The 15,482-nt window shown below is 43.3% G+C and overlaps 1 long non-coding RNA gene across 1 annotated transcript; it reads left to right on the plus strand.

Moving 5' to 3' along the window:
- The first annotated feature begins 1,733 nt into the window (after window positions 1-1,733).
- Window positions 1,734-14,788, plus strand: LOC306927503. Its single transcript, XR_013790527.1, has 3 exons — window positions 1,734-1,873; window positions 10,192-10,321; window positions 12,172-14,788. It is a non-coding gene; the product is annotated as an uncharacterized lncRNA (long non-coding RNA).
- Window positions 14,789-15,482: the final 694 nt, after the last annotated feature.

The raw sequence follows: 15,482 nt of genomic DNA on the forward strand, positions 1-15,482 counted from the left end.
AGAGTGAAGCAGAGATAGAGATCTATTGAAAAATATGTCACTAATGTGTTTGTGCAAATTGAATTGCAGATTTTTGTTTGTGATGCCAAAACATCAGTTAAGTTATAAATAATATTTGTTGATTATTTATCATACGCTTAAAGTGAGGACTGGTGGGATTTGAACATGGATCCTCTGTCATGTTATTAGTCCACTACACCAGTGGTTCCCAAAGTGAAGTCTGGGGACCCCTAGGGGTCCTGAGGGAGTTCCAGGTGGTCCCAACTCCCCAGCTAAATGATAGTTTGGAACCAAATGGACCCTTGTGGGTCTACAGACCTCTGAGAGTGTACAAATGGAACCAAATGGACCCTTGTGCACTGGCTTCCGGTTGTTTTTAGGATTGATTTTAAAATGATTTTACTTGTTTATAAAGCTCTCAATGGTCTCGCACCTTCCTACCTACATGACATTTTTAAAGCGCAGCTCAAGACCCACTTCTACACTCTTGCTTTTAATTGATCTTTTTTTTGTATTCATGTCCTCACTGTATTGCACTACTGCTCTTGTTTTTTCAATGTTTATGCCTTGCTTTTCTTTTTTTTCTCCATTGCTCTGTAAAGCACTTTGAGCTGCATTTCATGTCATGAAAGGTGCTATACAAATAAAGTTGTATTATTTATTATTATTATTGTGGGTCTGTAACTGTGTACAAATGGAACCAAATGGACCCTCAAGAGTTAAAACAGTCAAACTGGGGGTCCTTGAAATGAAACGGGTTGAGAATCACTGCTAGAATATTTTCTCTCATTAGGGGGTCCCTGGCATATATTTTTCTAATGGGGGTCCGCGGGCTAATTAGTGTCAATTTGGGGGTCCTTGACATGGAAAAGTTAGGGAACCACAACCACATATCTCTCAGTCTCACAGTATAGAGGACAGACAGGGGTTTGTCTCACAGTAGGAGGACAGACAGGGGTTTGTCTCTCAGTCTCACAGTAGGAGGACAGACAGGGGTTTGTCTCTCAGTCTAGTAGGAGGACAGACAGGGGTTTGTCTCTCAGTCTCACAGTAGGACAGGGTTCCCCAATAGGCGGCCCGCGGGCCATTTGCGGCCCGCGGAGCGCCCCCTTGCGGCCCGGGGGGGGGGGGGGGGGGGGGGTCCCAGATATAAATGGCATTAAATGGGTTTCAGTAGCCTATGCATGTCAAACTGGGCATCCTTTTCAAATGGGGTCTTGCCCTGAAAATGAATTTTCAGGGCAAGACCTCAACCTCACGCGTGCGGACTCGGCCCCCAGCCTGGTACCCTAGTCAAAATATGGCCCTCGAGGAAAATTAATTGGGGAACCCTGCAGTAGGAGGACAGACAGGGGTTTGAACTGGAATCTGCTGAGTCTGAGCACTGTTGTTTTGGTACTCATTTGATCTTAAGATACATCATTTGTAAATGAGTTGTAGAAAATGAAATGAAAATGAAAATAAATCCTATGAAATCACAAACAGTTTCGTGAAAACAAATACATCCGTCCTGTGGATCCATTTTTGATAAATTTAACATGGTGGACCCTCTTGTAAACAAGTGTAATGCTTAATTGGGTCGTCCACTCACAGTTAACAGCCTTTGTATTGAGTTTGTGCTTGAAATGTACTGTAATTCTGCAAACTGTTAATAAATATTTCAATCAATCAATCAATCAATCAATGTGAAATATTAAAAGTATCATAGAATCTGTGATCTGCTTGTTGAGTCTCTTTGATCATCGATTGCTCTCCCCTGCAGATGAAGAGGAGTCTGATGCTAATGCTAATGCTGCACAACAACACCTCTGGTCTGCGGGGTTGTTTACGTTGCGTAACCATGGTGATTATTAATGTATATCTGCACTAAGCGGTGAGTCAAAGCTGTGTTTATTATTATTGTCCATTTGGTTGATAAGAATGTTTGTTGATTGTGTGTTTTATCGCCGCTCCGTTAGCCACCGTTAGCATGCTCACATTACAACCTGTTAGCCCTGATGACAGTCATGACGTAACTTCAGCCTGTTTTACGCACTTTCTACATTTACAACGTTAACGTCTCCATAAACGAGATGAGATGAGATATACTTTATTGTCCCACGAGGGGAAATTTGTCCTGGGCAAAAGTGCAGTAGTACAGAAGGCTTTTTAAAACAGAAGACAATAGACAATACACAATAGCAGCAATGAATGTACAAGTACAGTATCACAGAGTATCACAAGAGTTAAGTGCAAAAATGCAATCAGAGGAATAAATACAAGTACTAGAGTAATCGCAGTTTATAGTATCACAGGTGTAAGTGCAATAAATAACTGATGAAGGTCGATAAGTCCCTTCCCCACTAAGAACTATGAACTATGCGGCGGTTGTTCAGTAGGACAATTGAAGTGGGAAGAAAAGAAAGTTTGAAGCAGTTGCTCTTGCAACGACACGCTCTGTAGCGTCTACCAGAGGGTAACAGCTCATACTCTGAAGATAATACATGTGAAGGATCAGACAACACACTATTTGACAGACTGAGCACCGTTTTCTCAAAGATTGTCTGAAGAGATGGAGAATCTTTCCTACCAATTACCTTCATGGCTGTTTTTTCCATTTTGGCTATTCTAGATTTGAGCTGGACAGAGAGTGTCCCAAACCAAGCTGACATGCCATATCTAATAATGCTACCTAGCACTGCATCATAGAAGGTAGCTCCTTTCGGAACCCTACGTTAAAGTTTCTGACATTTTGATGACTTTATGTAGGGTTCCTTCTCACCGGATTCAAGCGACATGGGATGCAATCTGATTTCCCCTGACTTACCCCTGTGCTGCGGTGTGGGTGTCACGCTGACATATTCCAAACGAAGCATATGGACGCTATAGGAGACAACGAACCATCTGACCCCCCCCGCGAACGGCTCAGAAGCCGTTAAGTATTTTTAATGTTTGTACGACCGTTTTGCCAGCTCTGAAATTCTCTCTTCGGTCCCTCCTTGTTGACATCTCGGTTGGCTAGCTGCGCCTACGAGGCGCGTAGGGAGGCGCTGCTAGCCAACCGAGATGCCGAGAGGCGGTACAATGGGATGTCAACAAGAGAGAATTTCAGAGCTGCCAAAACGGTCGTACAAACATTAAAAATACTTAACGGCTTCTGAGCCGTTCGCGGGGGGGGTCAGATGGTTCGTGTCACTGACACGCTGCAACACGCTGCAACACACACTGCAACAACACACTAACACGACACAGCCTTACCCTCCGCGTCGATCCACGGCTATCTCCTCATGTCGCGCCGCACGCCCACACTCAACAACACCCGCGTAAAAACTGTCATTGCACTGCCACTACAGCCGCCTCCCGTCCACACTCACAAACAACATCAATATCAATAATAAACACAAACACGCCACAAGCACCGACACCCCCGCCTAATTTGTTGCCACGTCTATGAAAACAAGCACAGAAAAAATGCCATTCAACACGCTACTTACACACACTACCACTCGCTTACAATACGCGGACCTGGCAACACTACATTCCCTCTCCCATTTGCTCACAGCCCACCACACCCACACAGGGAGGGAGACGATTGCATGATGCTTCTATGTACAGGATTCTATAGGTCACCACTTTTGGTGTGACACACACACGGCTTCTGTTTACTATGCGTTGTCAACACGTGCTGAGTTGACAAACATTGACAGATTTCGGAGAAGACTGATAGTTTATCCTTTAGTAATTAGGCTGTGGAAGTATTCACACTAGGCAACTTTTGCATTTATTGGGATTGGCAATTTGGGGAGAAAAGGAGGAGGAGGAGGTGATCAAGCTCCACAAGACCACATTGGTAGGTAGGCTCAAGGCTGCATTTATTTTCCTTCTTTTTCCTCTCGAGGGTGCATGGGATGATGTGAACCCCTCCAGCAGGCTAGGGAGCACCGCTCAGGTTAGCGGAAAATGACCGCGGGGTGCGGGTTGCCAGGTTTTTTTATAAGTAAAGTATTTACATTCAATTACAAATATATATATATATAATACATTTTAATTTACGTCATATTTAGCGGCATTTCGACCTAATTCCTCTGTTCTTTGTCAATGGCAAATATTGAGACGTGTGGGGACTAAAGCTGTATATAGGAGGGCCCTCAAACACATTTTTTGATAACTTTTCATCGTGCTCCTAAACAAAATTGTGTGCTACTAGCCGCGATTACATACACACTTAAAATAATAAGAAATTTGCGCCAACGACTGCGTCGACACCTGGCGTGGAACAAACGGGACGAACCGAGGCGCATATATGGATAAGAACAACAACACTACACGCGCGCTGCAACACAAAACAACTGCATACAACGCGTGTCACTGTGCACTTCTGTATCTGTGGACTTCTGTATCGCAACGCGGGGCAACGCAACTCTGGGATGAGCGGGCCGAAGGCCCGCGAAATTCTAGTATGATACAACCTGCTCAATTTGCGTGCCCCCCATGACCACTGGGTCATGGATGTGGACACCTTTTGGATCGAAGATCATCTCTTTGGTTTTTGTGGTGTTTAACATAAGGTGGCTATTATCACACAATTTACAATTACAATTTAGGCATTTAGCAGACGCTCTTAATCCAGAGCGACTTACATTAGGCAAGAACAAAAAGCATGGGAATACATCACATATGTAAAATGCATTTATCGCGAAACATGCATAAGCTAAGAACGTGACTAGAACATATCTATATAATGACACTATACATATAAACTATAACTAGAACATATCTATATAATGAAACTATACATATAAACTATACATATATGCTATACTATGCTGTACATATATACTATGAAGTGCTATGACTACATACAATGCACTTATTGTGCTGTCTACATGACATGCTATAAGTCTGTTTCAAATGCTATATAAGTCTAAGAAGTGCTGTCTAAGGGGGGTAGGGTAAGTGCTATGGGCCATGATGGAGTCTGAAAAGGTGGGTTTTCAGACTACGGCGGAAGATCGGGAGTGACACCCCCCCCCCCCCCCCCCCCCCCCCTCCCAGTGAGCTGTGGCGTTCCACCAGGAAGCATACTAGGGACTCTACTGTTCCTAATATATGTAAACGACATGACTTCAGCTTGTGACGGTAACTTGTTCCTGTTCGCAGATGACTCGGCACTGCTGGTCTCGGACAGGGACAAACTGCAGGTTGAAAATGCCCTCAGCTCTGAACTCGGTAGAATCTGCACCTGGCTCGCTGATAACAAACTATCTTTACACCTGGGAAAAACTGAATCCATTCTCTTTGGATCTAATAGTAATCTCAGGGCCTCACTACACGAGGACGTCGCGTGCTGTTCCCCGCCTAAGTTTTGTGAACGATATAAAACTTTACTGCGTCTACATTGCGGTTATGTTAATTATGTACGGGTCTAGACGAGACCGGTAAACTGCTTCGTTTTCAAGATACAGCTGTAGTACATATTGCCGGCCTGTAGATGGCCACCCAAAAAAAAAGAAAAAGCTTATTCTAAGGCAATATGAAAGCATTTTATAAATTATACTATTGGTATTTCACACAGGTGTTGCCAAATAACTAATTATCTCAGATGCGCATATGACATAGGCTATCTAGGTCATATCAATTTAATCAGCAGAGGTTGCAGAGCAGTGATGCTTCTCACTCTGCACACACTGATTTACCAGCTAAAGTTGATGCCTACTTTAAAATCATAATATGACAAACCTTGGATTAATTCTTCTGAAAACGAGCAGCACGCACAAAGTAAGTGATTCACACATTCAGAGAGAGAGAGAGAGAGAGAGAGAGAGCGCACGCACCCCTTCTCTCGCGAAGGGGTTCTCTCTCTCTCTCTCTCTCTCTCTCAGATCATACAGCTCACAACGAGGAGCGGCATGGTACATTGTGAATTTATGAGTTTGACTTTGGAGATTGAATATATATTCGCTGGTGCGCAACACCTCTGAATGTCAGATAATTGCTCGTTTATAGATTGATTACACCTGCTGGCAGTGGCAGCACAGCGCTAATCATTGCACATAGGCTATAGCCTACAAAAGTATAAAAAAAGAGCAATTGGAAACAGTGAAAACAGGCCGTTTATAGAGGAATATGGACAGTAAACAATGTGTTTATCCTACCTGTGGTCTCTCAATGCAAAGCCGTTTTGAAGTTACACAAAGAATGTTTAATTTCCACCCAAGAAGAGAAGCACTTTGATGAGGTCCATGCATGCTTTGCACTGTGCACTGCGCAGTCAGACCTGCCTGAGAGGAACGTGCGGTGGCTGTGCTGCCTATCTTGTATAGCCTATATACTAATCTATTCTACACTACACCATTTAATAGTAACAATAATGTAGAAGATCCGTTTTTTTTCTTGTCTTTCCGGATTGGTAATCACCATAATTTATATCTGTTCTCCAAAAATAGCTCCTCTACAAGCTCGTGCATGCGGGCTGCAGATCGGCTATTTTTGGAGAAGAGATTTATAGACATTATGTGCAAATATAAAATAGCTGTGATACTTATATGTAAGTGGTTATGGTGAAATAAACCATTAACACTAGTTAGTTTGGAGGGGGCGAGGGGACTATGACATCACCGTTTCAGCAAATTAGGCGGCATTCGCTGTACACACGGAGACGTGAAAGTCGCGTCTCCAAACTTTCCCACTCTGGAAGGTAGTTTCAAAATTAGCCGTTAAAGTCCCCCAAAACGCCGTCTCCGTGTGACAAAAAGGGCAGATCGGCTAATTACTTGCCCGAGAAACACCGAAATCGTCCTCATCTGGATGGCCCCTAAGCCAAGCAAATGGCTTCTTGGTTAGAGTGGGTGACAATGTTATCACACGTAAAGATGAAATTACCTACCTAGGTTCCATCCTGGAGGCTAATCTTTCCGGTGATAAAATGGCCACCAACGTAATCAAAAAAGTCAACCAAAGAACAAGATTCCTTTACAGGATCTCCTCACTGGTCAACAAAAACACCTTGAAGACCTTAACAGGAGCCCTCGTACAAGGCTTCTTTGACTATGCATGCACCTCCTGGTACCACAGCACCTCAAAGGCCCTTAAAACTAGGCTCCAGACTTCCCAAAACAAAACTGGTCAGGCTCCTACTTGGCCTCACCCCCCGAACCCACCTCACCCCTGCCCACTTTGACAGACTGGAATGGCTTAGGGTCGACGACAGAGTACAGCATCTTGCAATGGGTCTGGTCCACAAGATTTGATACTCCACCAAGATACCCATGTACCTGTCTAGATACTTCCTTAATGTTAACGAAGTCCACACCCACAACACCAGAGGGAGTGCAACGAACCATGTACAACCCAGATTCGGCACAAACAAGGGACTAAATTATTTTCGCTCCTATGCCACCAAAATGTGGAACGCCCTACCAACAGTCATTAAGACATGCGAATCCCTTGACTAGTTCAAAACCGCTCTCAAAGGGCACCTACGGATGGCTGCAATTCGAAACTGGCCCCCGTAAAATCTGAATCCCCCCACGCCCCCCCCTTTTCCCTCACTGTATATGTTTCTTTTCCCTTTTTACCTCCATTATGATGAATTCCTGTTCTGTTCTTTGTCTATATAGAAGTGTCTATTTGAACGTCTCTAAATGTTTTGATGAATTGAACATGGTGGACCCTATTGTAAACAAGTGTAATGCTTAATTGGGTCGTCCACTCACAGTTAACAGCCTTTGTATTGAGTTTGTGCTTGAAATGTACTGTAATTCTGCAATCTGTTAATAAATATTTCAATCAATCAATCAAAAGTTATTGATCTCACTGATATAACCCACAGGGTGTTCAACACCCCTCAACAGGCTGACTATTACAGTGTCATCAGAAAATGTCAAGATGTAGTTGCTTCTGCAGTCATTTGTGTAGTCAGAAAAAATAAATGGTGAACTCACCCCCCCTTGTGGCACACCTGTGCTACACAATTTAGAGCTGAGAGTACTGAGTTCACCTTGACCTGTTGAGATCTGTTTGTTAACATGGAGTAGAACCATCTAATGATGAATGGGTTTACATTCATGTTATTTAGCTTTTGGACAAGTAACAGAGGGCTTACAGACAGTATCAAAAGCAGAACTGAAGTCTGCAAAAAGGACACGAGCATACGCCTTAGGCTCCTCCAAGTGCTTGCTAATTAAATGGGTTATACTGACTACAGCATCCTCCGTGCTGCGCCCAGCCCTGTAGGCAAACTGTAAGGGATCCATAAAGGAAGCCACCTGGGACTTAAGTGAGTTCACAATGATTCTCTCAAAACATTTCATAACCCCACAAGTTAAAGCAATAGGTCTGTAATCTTTGTTCACAGTGGGACAAGATACTTTAGGAACAGGAATTATTATTGACTTTTTCCAGATATCAGGAACCATGTGTTTGTCTACAGACTGTTGGAAAATAGGGCACCAGGCAGCTGTAAGCTCTTCAGAGCACTTTTTCAACAACAAGGCAGGCAAACCATCAGGCCCCTTTGATTTTTATGTTGCATACCCTGCTAAAGACACTCTGGACCTGTTTAGGATCAATGAGAAGTCGATCAGAAGCGTTACACATGATAGAATCAATATTAAAGTCCACAGACTCCTGCTCTGAGGAGTCAGTGTCATGACGGAGGAAAGAGTCATTCAGTTCATTGGCTTTAGCTATAGTTCATCCAGTGTAGAAATGGGATTCCGGTTTGTGTTCATGTTCGTTATTTTCTTCATATGATCCCATAAACCCTTAGTGTTCATGGTGCCGACACTCTCCTCTAGTGCAGCTCGGTGGTTTCTTTTTGCCAGGGACAACATCCTATTGAGCTCCCTTTGGGCCGCAGCCATGCCCCCCTGTCCCCATTTTTAAAAGCCACTTTCTTGCTGTTAATACAGGCTTTTACCTCCTTGGTGATGTAGGGCTTGTTGTTAGGGAACTTAAGGGAAGTGGCGAATGGACTTTTTAGGGACGACATTGTCCACACAGAAGTTAATATAATCCGTTACGGTCTCTGTAGCCTCGTTCAATTCGAGATCATGAAAAATGCTCCAGTCCGTGCACAGGAAGCAGCCCTTAAGAGCCTCCACACTGTCCTCTGACCACTGTATCACAGTTTTTTGGACAGGCTTACTGGACTTTAGGACAGATTTGTAAGTGGGCATAAGCTGGACAGTAGAGTGATCGGAGTTGGCAAGAGGAGGGAGAACTTTGGCTCTGTACGCATATTTGATGTTGCCATAGCATTTGTCTAGCACATTTTTATTCCTTGTACCACATTTTACATACTGGTGAAACCCAGGTAAAACTGGCTCCAGTCTACAGTGGTTTAGGTCCCCCAGTACGAAGATAGGGGCTCCAGGCGTACGTTGCATTTGTGAGTTACATTTAAAACGCTAAACTTAACGTATAGATACTGTTAGACTGATAGGTTCTTGGCTTATTATGACTTGTATTTACAGTTTGCTGTAATTCTGCAAACTGTTAATAAATATTTCAATCAATCAAATGCAGAATTACAGTACATTTCAAGCACAACTCAATACAAAGACTGTTAACTGTGAGTGGACGACACCGTAAAGCATTATACTTGTTTACAATAGGGTCCACCTTGTTCAATTCATCAAAACATTTAGAGACGTACAAATGTACACTTCTATATAGTCAAAAACAGGGAATCATCATAAAGGAGGTAAAAAGGGGGGGAACATAAGCCTACAGTGAGGGGAAAAGGGGGGAGGGGGGGTTGAGCGTTGGCCTTCGGTCGATTGCATTAAAGTTTAATGCAATCGATTTGCCACTGACTCACTTCGTGCATGGGCAAACTCTCTATAACCGAAGATAGCCGATCTACAAGCTCTCAGTCATTGCATCTAGCTGTTTGGCTGTGCAACATGCTTCTATAGATCTACAAGATCTCAGTGCAACATGCTTCTATAGATCTACAAGCTCTCAGTGCAACATGCTTCTATAGATCTACAAGCTCTCAGTGCAACATGCTTCTATAGATCTACAAGATCTCAGTGCAACATGCTTCTGCGGAAGATTGTGAGTGAGTCTGCTAAAAGTGTGTGTGTGTGTGTGTGTGTGTGTGTGTGTGTGTGTGTGTGTGTGTGTGTGTGTGTGTGTGTGTGTGTGTGTGTGTGTGTGTGTGTGTGTGTGTGTGTGTGTGTGTGTGTGTGTGTGTGTGTAAAGCAGATGTCTACCAGTGACGTCCATCTATCCAGTCAGGACTCAGCAGCTCTGAGTCAGGACCTGAGCTCTGCTGCCCCCTGGAGGACCGCTGCCTGCATGACTCCCACCTACTGCACTGACACTGAGACAGCCTGTGAGTAGCGCACGCACGCACACACACATTCTTACACCTCATGAAGGTTCATCCATTTTCCAAAACGTCGGGCATGTTTCCAGGGCACACTGCAGCCTGGAGAAATGAATATTCACAACGTATTGTCATCATGAGGAGCATCTTGGTGTGATTCATGTACAAGATGACTGTTGAAACATCACTGAGTATTATTAATGTTCCCAGACTGCATTGTTCTCACTTCCTATAACACTAGTTTGTATGATTGGACTTGGCTTTACGACTACTGTTATGTTTTTATAATGTGTCCGCGCCACGTATTCCAGGCCTAGGGGTGGGTCCCGAACCTTCCCTTTTAACACAATCAGCCCCGGGATTCCTTCAAAATAGGAGCTCTGGAGTGCCGGGAAGACATGGCCGCTTGTACTCCGTAAAGAAATTAAGAGCTTGTAAATATTTGTGTCCTTGTATTGTATCTCTTATGTGGACATAAATAAATGATTAAAATATGTGTGTGGTGTGTCACCGGCGTAGGGTCCATTGTCAGTTTAGAGCTTGCCCAGTCTAATTTCAAAGAGAGATCCTGTAGGTTTACACTCTATAACATACGACGAATTAGACCGTTCCTCACCCATGAGTCAGCCCAGCTCCTAATCCAGACAACAGTCTTGTCAAAACTTGACTATTGCAACTCCCTCCTTACTGGCCTACCGGCATGTGCACTTAAGCCCCTCCAACTGATCCAAAATGCCGCAGCTCGCTTGGTCTTCAACCAGCCAAAATTCTCACACGTCTCCCCCCTTCTCCGCTCCCTCCATTGGCTCCCGGTCGCTGCCCGCACAGAATACACAACTCGATTTGATGCTGGCATTCAAAGCAACCAAAGGCATGGCTCCCCCATATCTCACAAGTATGATCGTACCCTACAAACCCTCCCGCGCACTCAGATCAGCCAACGCAGGGAAGCTGGAGGTACCTTCACTAAAAATGCCGGGACAGCGCTCCACACGTCCCAAACTCTTCTCCCTTCTGGCTCCAAAACTATGGAATGCACTTCCCATCACAGTCAGAACTGCAGCCTCACTCCCAATCTTCCGTCGTAGTCTGAAAACCCACCTCTTCAGACTCCACCATGGCCCATAGCATTTACCCTAGCCTAGCACTTTATGTAGACTTAGATAGTATTTTAAACAGACGTATAGCTTGTTACGTAGACAGCACTAGAATTGCATTTTATGTAGTCATAGCACTTTATAGTACACATGTATAATATATAATATAGTATAGTATGAATAGTTTACATAGATACTCCACTGTTACGTTCTTAGTTTACACATGATTCATGATAACTACTTTTTATATATGTGATGTATGCCATGCTTTTGTTATTGCTTGAAATTAAATTAAATTAAATTAAATTAAATGAAATCTATATTTACCCAGGGTATCTGGGCTAAGCTCAATAACTTGTTTCCAGCCAGGCCCTGCTCATAGAACACATTTCATCGTAGTGGTTCAATGCCTTGTTCAAGGGCACTTCAGCGGTGGTAATTAAAAGTGTCGGACGGCTGATTCGAACTAGGAACCTTCCGGTATCAAGACCGCGCCGCTATCCGTTCGGCCACCGCTGCCACAAACGCTTAATGTAAGTCGCTCTGGATTAAGAGCGTCTGCTAAATGCCTAAATTGTAAATTGAGAGGGGTGAAAAAACACAAATATTAGCCTACTTTTGCAGCCCTTGTGCATGCAGATTTCGGTTGGTAAGTGACTACTGGCCAATCACAGCACGTCCTTACCAGGTCTTGCAATAACTAGCATTGCTAACAAGTTGTTCTCAGCTGATGTTGCCTCCTCTCTCTCCTCCTCCTAGGTCTCTCACTCCTTCCAGTGTCTGAAGAGGAGGAGATGAGTCCCAGTCTGGTCCAGGTGAAACTAGAACCTCCACAGATTAAAGAAGAACAGGAGGAGAGGAGTCCCAGTCTGGTCCAGGTGAAACTAGAACCTCCACAGATTAAAGAGGAACAGCAGGATGAGTTACTTCAAAGACCAGAGGAGGCTGGTGGGTCATCGTTGACATTACTAGCAGTGAAAAGTGAACATGGTGATGAAAATGGAGAGTCAGAGCCTCTAGCCAGTACTTCAATGGAACACATGAAAACACAAGCTGATGGAACATCACAACCAACTAGTGACGAGCAGCTCCTCTCTTCACACTGGTATGACTCTGACATCACTGATGACAGTGATTTCTGGCCTCCACACCGTTCTGACTCTGACAGCACTGATGACAGTGATTTCTGGCCTTCACACTGTTCTGAATCTGTTGCTGAAGACGGTGATGAGCGGGAGACCAGTGGACAGCAGTCAGCTTTAAACACACTGAAATCACACAAGAGACAACATGTGGAAGGACAAAAAATTCCTTTGAGCAACAGGCTCGAACATAAATCGAAATCATTTAAACAAAAGCCGTCCATGAGTACTGAAACAAGAAAGCAAAGCTTCTGTTGTACAGAATGTGGAAAGGTCTTTGGTTTCAATTATGCTCTGAAAAAACACATGAGGGTTCATACAGGTGAAAAGCCCTTTTCCTGCAGAGTGTGTAGCAAATGCTTTAAAGACACTGGAACTCTGAAAACACACATGATGATCCATACTGGTGAAAAGCCCTTTGCTTGCAGAGTATGCAGTCAAAGATTTAATTTGGCTGGAGCTCTGAAAACACACATGATGATTCATACTAGTGAAAAGCCCTTTGCTTGCACAGTATGTAGTCAAAGCTATACCCAAGCTGAAACTCTGAAAACACACATGAGGATTCATACTATTGAAAAGCCCTTGGCTTGCACAGTAAATAAATGGTAAATGGTGCATTTATATAGCGCCTTTATCCAAGGCGCTTTACATAGATTGTGCATTACATTCACCCATTCACACACACATTCATACACCGATGGCGGCGGAAGCCATGCAAGGTACCAACCAGCACATCGGGAGCAATTTGGGGTTCAGTGTCTTGCCCAAGGACACTTCGACATGTAGACCCATGGATCATTGGACGACCTGCTCTACCTCCTGAGCCACAGCCGCCGTTCCGTATGTAGTCAAAGCTTTAAACTGGCTGGAGCTCTGAAAAGACACAATGATTCATACTGATGAAAAGCCCTGTTCTTGTACAGTATGTAGCAAATGCTTTAAACAACCTGGAACTCTGAGAACACACATGATGATCCATACAGGTGAAAGGCCCTTTTCTTGCACATTTTGTAGTCGACGCTTTAACCGAGGTGAAACTCTGAAAGAACACATCAGGATCCATACAGGTGAAAAGCCCTTCGCTTGTACAGTATGTAGCAAATGCTTGGAAAAAGGACGACACACATGAGGATGCTTCACGATGGTCGTGTGTTAACGTTGAGTAATGGGTCAACGGTGAAGTCCCACCGTGCACCGTGCCGTCATTCACTTACCTTAGGATAAAGACTGGTGCACCGTGCCGTCATTCACTTACCTTAGGATAAAGACTGGTGCACCGTGCCGTCATTCACTTACCTTAGGATAAAGACTGGTGCACCGTGCCGTGATTCACTTACCTTAGGATAAAGACTGGTGCACCGTGCCGTCATTCACTTACCTTAGGATAAAGACTGGTGCACCGTGCCGTCATTCACTTACCTTAGGATAAAGACTGGTGCACCGTGCCGTCATTCACTTACCTTAGGATAAAGACTGGTGCACCGTGCCGTCATTCACTTACCTTAGGATAAAGACTGGTGCACCGTGCCGTCATTCACTTACCTTAGGATAAAGACTGGTGCACCGTGCCGTCATTCCGTCAACAGGGTTCTAGTTTTAAAGTAAATGATCTAAATATGAATAGGATGCCAATGCTCGTATAATATATAGTGCTTATTTTCCAATGCCGGAGTGGTTGTGCAAAGACCCGCCCGGCAGCACTGCTAATGCAATTTATTTGTGCGTGTAAATAATACACTATAGTTTAAGCTCGTCACATGAAACTATATACCGTCATATGCATAAATCTGTCGCGCAAATTATCAAAACATTAGAAAGTAGCCAGCGTATCTGTGTATCAGATTGTGGAAATATAATAACAATAATAAAATGGTTGAAAGACAGAACTATAGTGTATTGTCTGCTAGCGTGCTGCTATACTGTTGACTTTTACAACTTTGTCATGAGTAATTCAACAAAAGAAAAGCCTACATTAAACAGTGCTGCCAGGCGGGTCTTTGCGCAACTGCTCCGGGATTTAGATATATTCTAATATAACGTACCGAAGCTACACAGACGTGTGTGTGTGTGTGTGTGTGTGTGTGACATAGTTAATTATATGTTTTATAATTATATGTAATAATGAATAAACACGATGGCCTGAATCACATTATCATATTATTAATTAAACAAAATGGTCATTTCGGTCGCCAAACGAATGAAAAAGACGTTTGTTCTAATGTTGTGTTAATAAAAATGACAAAATAACGACCAATCTATCATCATTGATTGATTGATTGAAAATTGTATTAACAGTTTGCAGAATTACAGTACATTTCAAGCACATACTCAATACAAAGGCTGTTAACTGTGAGTGGACAACCCAATAATAGCAATACACTTGTTTACAACAGGGTCCACCATGTTCATACACTTACAGAAAAAGTCTGAAGGCATAAAATACTTTCTCAATAGGAAAATAATCAAAATAAGGTTTATAATGCAGGAATATTTGTAAAATTATTTTATTTGGCGTTGGAAAATAGTCAATGGTCACATGATAGTATTATTACTAGTAGGTGGCGAAATGTATTAGAAGGCATAGAATCAGCCTTCTGAATTGATTGATTGAAATATTTATTAACAGTTTAAAGAATTACAGTACATTTCAAGCACAAACTCAATACAAAGACTGTTAACTGTGAGTGGACGACCCAATAAAGCATTAAACAAAGAGCTTTGCTTTACATACAAGAGGGTCAACCATGTTCAATTCATCAAAGCGAGCATCAAACCTACTGGTCCATCAGTAGCCGCAGTAGACTATTGTAAGCCCTGACATCACAGTACAAAATACGGAGAAATCAACCTACTGAGCGCCTGAGTAGACGGGTAAACGTCTACTCAGTCTATTGAAAGCCCTGATTGAACGTGATTTCCCCCGTT

This window comes from Electrona antarctica (genome assembly GCF_951216825.1).
Source record: "Electrona antarctica genome assembly, chromosome: 8".
Taxonomy (NCBI): domain Eukaryota; kingdom Metazoa; phylum Chordata; class Actinopteri; order Myctophiformes; family Myctophidae; genus Electrona; species Electrona antarctica.